Source organism: Coptis chinensis, chromosome 2 (assembly GCF_015680905.1).
Source record: "Coptis chinensis isolate HL-2020 chromosome 2, ASM1568090v1, whole genome shotgun sequence".
Classification (NCBI taxonomy): domain Eukaryota; kingdom Viridiplantae; phylum Streptophyta; class Magnoliopsida; order Ranunculales; family Ranunculaceae; genus Coptis; species Coptis chinensis.
In genome coordinates, this window is record NC_141457.1 from 44,612,189 (window position 1) to 44,619,435 (window position 7,247).

Genomic DNA, 7,247 nt, shown 5'->3' on the forward strand with positions numbered 1-7,247 from the left:
CCTATTTGTTTATATAAATAATAAGGGAGTAAGTTAACACTCGCCCCCAGGTCTAATAGCGCGGTCGTCGTGTGGGAATCTCCTAAAGTGCATTGTACAGTAGGACGACCAAGGTCCTTGTACTTAACGATTCCATTATGTTCGGATAAGGTTGGAAACTGTTCAGTTAAAAAGGCGTCTTTAGGAATATTTGTCTTACGCCTAGTAGTGCACAACTCTTTGAGAAACTTAGCATGTTGTGATAATTTTTTAATTGCTTCAAGAAAAGGTAAGTTTATCGTTAGATATTTAAAAACTTTTCTAATCTCGTCAAAATTGGTATCTTTATTTAACATGGCTAGCCTCTGGGGAAATGGTGGTATCTTTCTATATTGAGCATATGGATCAACCGAATGTTTAACCTTGGCCTTTTGTTTCTTAGGTTGTGGTTTAACTGGTACCTTTACAGGGGTAGGATCTTCAGTTACTACTTCGGTATCTAGTAAAATATCAAGTGTAGGGACTACTGGTGGGGTAACTACAGGCATAGTTACGGCGTTATCAACCACTCTGCCAAAATGGAGAGTGGTTGATAAGAGCCCAAAATTGTAGTTTTAACCTATTAACAATAATACTTTTAGACCAATTATGCGAGTAATAAATAAGAGTTAATACTGATTACATACTTTTATGTATTTCAGGCATTGAAGTCAATTATGTACAGAAATGTGCCACTTTGGCGAGATAAAGGAGCAAGGGTTGGTTGCTAAGAAGTTCTGTGATTAAAGGTCAAGATTCAAGGAGAAAAAGCCTTTGTAAAGCCCGATCAAAAGCTGAAAAGTTAAAGTCAACGCGGGCAGAAACATTACACAAAAGTCAGCAGAACTTCCGAAGACCATATCTTTGGACTCAGACCTCGGAATCGGGCCTACCTTATTTCAAAACTACCGGCTTGGAAAGAGATTTCCAATGGTCTAAGCCTTGACCCAATAAGAGGAGCAGAAGTGGACGAAAAGTCTGTTGAAGTCAAAGCCAGCTGAAAAGGGCTCTGTGGATTGAAGAAATTGGGCTTTAGGCTCGATTTTCCAGCCCAAAACATGGCTCCTCAGCCCATACACGAAAATGTGGATCTGGTCTCCTCCATTTCCACACACAAGACTTAACTCTTAAGGATGAATTAGGTTAGGTAGCAAGTAGCCATTAGAGCATATTTGGAGATCTAGTTTTTACATTCCATTAATTAGTTTCATACCTTATTTTAATTTAGATTATTGAATCATTGTTATTCCTTCATTAGATTAATAAAAATAGTTAGTTCTTCATAATTTTGGTTTTGATTTATTTAAGTACTTAGATCTAATTTCGATTATTAATTGTTAATCATTTCTTAGTTGTTAATTTAGATTTGAATTATTGAATTGAAAGTTTATATTAGTAAAGTTAGAATCTTTATATGATGTCTAGTTTAAATTCATATGGAAATGATAGTTTGATGAATCAAGGCTAAACCTCCATTAGAGGGGTTTGATGAAGCCTTGATGAAAACTTGATTGTGTAGTGTAGAATCATTGTAAGAGTCTATTCCACTCTAGAAGGTAGTTGATTTGCCATGAGAATGAGTAAAACTTCCTCACATGCTAGTCATTAGTTGGTAGAGATTGCCATGAATGATTAGGGATTAGAACAACCAATTCTTATCATAAGAACGTAAGAATTAGATTATAACAATCTATGCTAGTTTATTAAGTTGGATTCAAGGTGGATTCAACCCCCTAATCCTAAGGGTGTGGTTGAAAATGTGCTAGTTAAAGTTCAAAATTTTTACTACCCAGCCGACTTCGTTATCCTCGACACAAAAGTCGTTAACGACTCTGTTCCTATCATTTTAGGGCGTCCCTTCTTGGCTACTGCCAACGCGCTCATAAACTGCTGCGATGGTTCGATGTCTTTATCCTTTGGCCATCTTTCTGTTGAGGTAAATGTTTTTAAGACGATTCAACAGTACCCAGATACGACTGTCGATGGAGAGGTTAGCATGATCGAGAGCTTCGCTCGAGATTATTTCGACAACATGTTTCCTAATAATCAGATGCCCAAATTTCTTTCCTTTGGAAGTTCAGACAACGACGTTTTCGTCCCTACACTAGTCGATACCCATCTTATGGATGAGGACAAGATGGATGACTTTCTCAAAGATACAGAGGAATACCATAGTAATGTGAATGTGACCAAGCTGGATGAGGAACTCGACGAGTTTCTTAGAGCAGGTGATGATTCACCCTATCTAGAACTACCTTGCGCACTAACTGCCTCGATTCCCCTCCCTCCACCCTTTCAAAGGAACTTAGAGTTTGCACTTGATCCTCTTGTTTCTCCTGTGCTTCATGATTTTCTAAACTCTCCTGTTAAGAAAATACTACCTAAAGAGCCACCTGACACCTTCATTTTTAGTTGTGTGATAATACCAACCCATGCCACAAATGAGTTTTATGCTAAACCCACATTCTCATTTTTTCAATTTTTTACCTCTAAAATTCATCCATATCCACCATATCTTCCATAACCATCCATTTTTTCACACTCATTCACTTGGCCACCTTTTCTTTGGAGGAAAAAGAAGGTGCATGCTCGGTTACGTTCTAGATCTATCAGACTTTGCTTTCATTTCACTAAGTTGCGTCGTCAAAAATCTTGGTGCTTGATTTTGTTTGGGGGTACATTCCATGTTATTTATTTATGAAAAGACACACAACTCTTTAGGTTATTGGTATATGGTAAACTACATGTTCATTATATACATATGTGTTAGATAAAGTCTTAAGTATCTAACTATAAAAGACTCATTTTATTCTTCAGTGTACTTCCTTTCACTTCCATATATTGATAAGTGCACTATTCAGGTAACCGGGCCCTCCCTAGGGAGTGTGTGGTTGTAAGTACCGGATCCTAAGTCCACAGTTAACATAATTTACGTTTTCCACTCTTGCATGTTTTCTCAGTTTTTGAGTTATGTTTATCTATGGTGTGAATTATGCATGTATTGCATTATTGTTTTTATTAGTTCGGATGTTAATTTTGAATTCCGTAGTTAAATTTGAATTCGGTAGTTAATTATATTTGAATTTGAATTTGAATATAATTTGATTATTTTCAAATTGTGCGTCGATTTTATTGTTAATCCCACCTTCCCAAATTGTTTGGGGGTGGTATTATTTCTTTTAACATGGTTTTTATATAATCCAATATGTATTATGTAAGTTTGCGATGATTGTTGGGAATATTGCTGATATTGGCATACCTATGATTAGATGTTGTGGTAGGATGAAATCTAAAAGAATTTAGAAGTTACTATTCTAAATTCAATCTAAAAGATATTAGGTTTGTTTTAGAATAAAAAATATGAGTTGTTTCCGTTTTTGGTTTCGGAAATATTTTGTTTCCGGCAATTGCCTTAAAACTTTTTGGCAACTTGCCGACTCGTTTTGGAAGCTCACAACCTATATAAACTTCCTTCATTCTACACTCACAACCCACACTACATCCTACTTTCATCTCTCACCTTTCACTCCCAAGTTTCCCTTTTTTCTTTTTCACTTTAGCACTTCAGCTGCACGGAGCGCGCTTGTGCCTCAGTTGAGCGCCACCTGTGCTTGAACCACCTGGAACTCGAAAATCACCTGAGCGCGACCTCCGCCCATCCCAGGCAAAAGTGAGCCCGCGCTAAGTGCTAAGTGCCGGAACTTCGATCATAGTCGAGGCACGGCGCCTACAATAAGGCTTAATCAGAAGCGCCCAGCACCGACCTCCTTAGGCACGAAAAATTCAAATTTTTGTGGGGTGTTCCAGGATCATTTGCAGCAATTCTAGAAAGTAGTTTGGTGATGACATCACCTATAGTCATACCGGAGTAGTCTTTCGAAGACTTGTTGGGAAGCGAAACTTATGGACATTGGTTTCGCGACAGGATCTTGCAATTAGGATGGAGGCATCTACTGGTAAGTGATGACGACTCGTATTCACCTCAGCTTACTGAATTTTTCTACGATAATATTACTTTCTATTGTAACCAAGACGGAGAACAAAAATTCTCCCTTGCAATTAATGACAATACAAGGGAATTCAGTAAGTATTTGGTAGCGTTAGTTTCGGGATTGCCCTTGCCTGATCCTATGCATACGTGGGGATATATGACCAATAATGCATACCTTTATGATTATACATATTTCCATGAGTATTATGGGGGAGGGGTATTTCGTATAATGGACCAAGGGCGCTATAACATATCCCTTGGTAGCCTGTCTCTGAATGTAGGCACCACCATGTTATTCATCATGATAAATATTTTAGGGGAGTGACAGTTTACTTCTGCTAATAGTACTGCTGGTGACGTTTTCCTTGCTTTAGCTGAGGGACGTCGGCGATATGACATTCCCAGAGTATTAGTGGATAGTCTAAAGAGCCCAAAGCATGAGGCATAAGAAGATCTTATGCCTGTTTTGGTGTGTCGCATCATGTGCGGGTGTTTACCTGAATTTTGTACCCAGTTCACGGATTGGAAAAGGGTTGAAGTCATGAGACCCACCAATTGGGTGGTTCGTTCATTTCGATTTATGACTTGGCCGGGATGGCAGGTGCAACCTCATTTGGTTGCCCCTTACACCCCATCCGACATAGTAACACTCGATAGGTTAGCACGAGTTGATGACATCCGGCGACGGGTTTGGCAAGTTATCATGGCATGGCAAGACGCGAAGGAACCTTATCTCTTTAAAGAGGATGATGAGGAGGATGACTAGTAAACGTGGGAGAGGAGGTAAGTTTTAGTTTCAGTTAGTGTCTGCTTATGTCCCAAGCAATTTAATTCTTGTTAACCCCATAATGAGTGGAACTCCTATAGAATTGAGTTTGTTTTTATTTTTCTATATTAATATGTTTTAACCTTGTTTTGCAGATGTTCCAGAATTTCACACGTTCCATGGTATTTTCCTACCCTTTTTATTTAAATACTTTGAGGACAAAACATGCTTCTTGTTTGGGGCATAGAAACACGTGTAATTAAGGCATCTGTTAGGATATAGATATGTACAGTATGCATTTGCTTTCTATAAAAATTCAAAAATTTCAAAAAAATAAATAGAAAGTTATGCTATACACTTAGGAATATTGATATTGTTTTCTTTCTCTATGCTCTAAATAATCAAGAAGTCTCACGTAGCTTTTGCATTAGAATAATTTTTAGAAACTTAGGTTAATATGTAGGTAATAATCTTTGTATCTATCTATAAATATATTACATGAGTATCTATGATTGTTGGCAGTAAGTTTCTGAAATCTAGGCTAAAGTACTTATTCTACAAATCCTGTGAGAATATAGCCTAAAGCCTTATATGAGTGAAACATTTGAGAAATGACACAAGGTAGAAGTAAAATCCGGATAGAGAAATCACATGTCCACTTGCTTGATCAATATACCATATCCTAAGAGAGAATTTAGGCCCTCTTTGGATCGATATAGCCAGAAATTCAAACCTTATGACATTATTTTCCGCTAGTCGCCCCTTTGAGCCTTTCTTTAGCCTTTCATAAACCGTAAATCCTTTACCTTGTTACAAAAACAAAACAAAATAAAAAAAAATCAACCTACCCACTATAGAATGAGTCTGAGAATAGGATGAGTGAAGAAAAGAGAAAGGAAAACCCGCGGTAAAAAAAAAACTAGTTAGTTGTTTGAGGAAAAGAAAAAGAAAAGAAGTTTCCATCCAAAGAAAAGAAAAGAAAAATAAAAATAGAAACAAAATAAAAACTCCAAAAATAGAATAAAAGGAGTCAAAAAGCCAAAATAAAAAAGCTAAGGATGGAAACAAAGTAGAAGCAAAAGAACAAGGGTTTCTCTAGTTACGTAATAGGAAGACCCTATTATCTCAGACTTGTCCTTTTTGAATATCCATTTCCTTCTTTCTTAAACCATCTCCTAATCCCCGCAACACCTAATAAAGACCTCTAGCTCAATTAGGAATAGGTTAGTGTGATAGTAAGTGGCAGATGTGTTTGATCGACTCCGGCTTCCTTGTGTGTCATTGAGATCGTAAGGTAAAGTGTGCCCGCTGCGCACTGGAGTAGCAAAACTTGAGTGGAAAAATCAGAGTGGTTTTTGCCTTGACATTTATGTGAGGACCTACTTAAGGACGCTATTCCAAGTTTTCAGAAACAGACCGGCTAGTGCATTTCATAGTATTACTCATTGTATATATGTTTATTTGTAGATGATTGATTATTATGCATATATTAGCTTAGGTTTCGACTTGATTATTCTGTATTCATTACTAGTGAGATGTATAGATAATTGGGAGCATAAATAAAGAAACAATAGTTTTATTTCTTAGTCGTTGTAGTATAGATAAAATTTGTGAGTACCTTCATTGGAAAACTCTCACAAGGCTATATCTCGTCCACTTATGAATTCCTAGTGGTTTAAGGCCTTGTTACATATGGTCAATGCAATCGCACTCGGCAAAACGAGAGCAGTTAGAACTCCATTTTTGGTCACTTATTCTAATTTCTCATATTTGCTTGAGGACAAGCAAAATGCTGTTTGGGGGTGGTTTGATAAGAGCCCAAAACTGTAGTTTTAACCCCTTAACAATAATACTTTTAGACCAATTATGCGAGTAATAAATAAGAGTTAATGTTGATTACATGCTTTTATGTATTTCAAGCATTGAAGTCAATTATGTACAGAAATGTGCCACTTTGGCGAGATAAAGGAGCAAGGGTTGGTTTCTAAGAAGTTTTGTGATTAAAGTCCAAGATTCAAGGAGAAAAAGCCATTGTAAAGCCCAGTCAAAAGCTGAAAAGTCAAAGTCAACGCGGACAAAAACAACACACAAAAGTCAGCAGAACTTCCGAAGACCGTATCTTTGGACTCAGGCCTCAGAATTGGGCCGACCTTATGTCAAAACGGCCGGCTCAGAAAGAACTTTACAATGGTCTAAGCGTTGAGCTAATCAGAAGAGCAAAAGTAGATGAAAAGTCTGTTGAAGTCAAAGCCAGCTGAAAAGGGCTATGTGGACTAAAGAAATTGGGCTTTGGGCTCGATTTCCAGGACCAAAACATGGCTCCTCAGCCCATGCACAAAAATGTGAATCTGGTCTCCTCCATTTCCACACACAAGACTTAACTCTTAAGGATGAATTAGGTTAGGTAGCAAGTAGCCATTAGAGCATATTTGGAGATCTAGTTTTTACATTCCATTAATTAGTTTCATACCT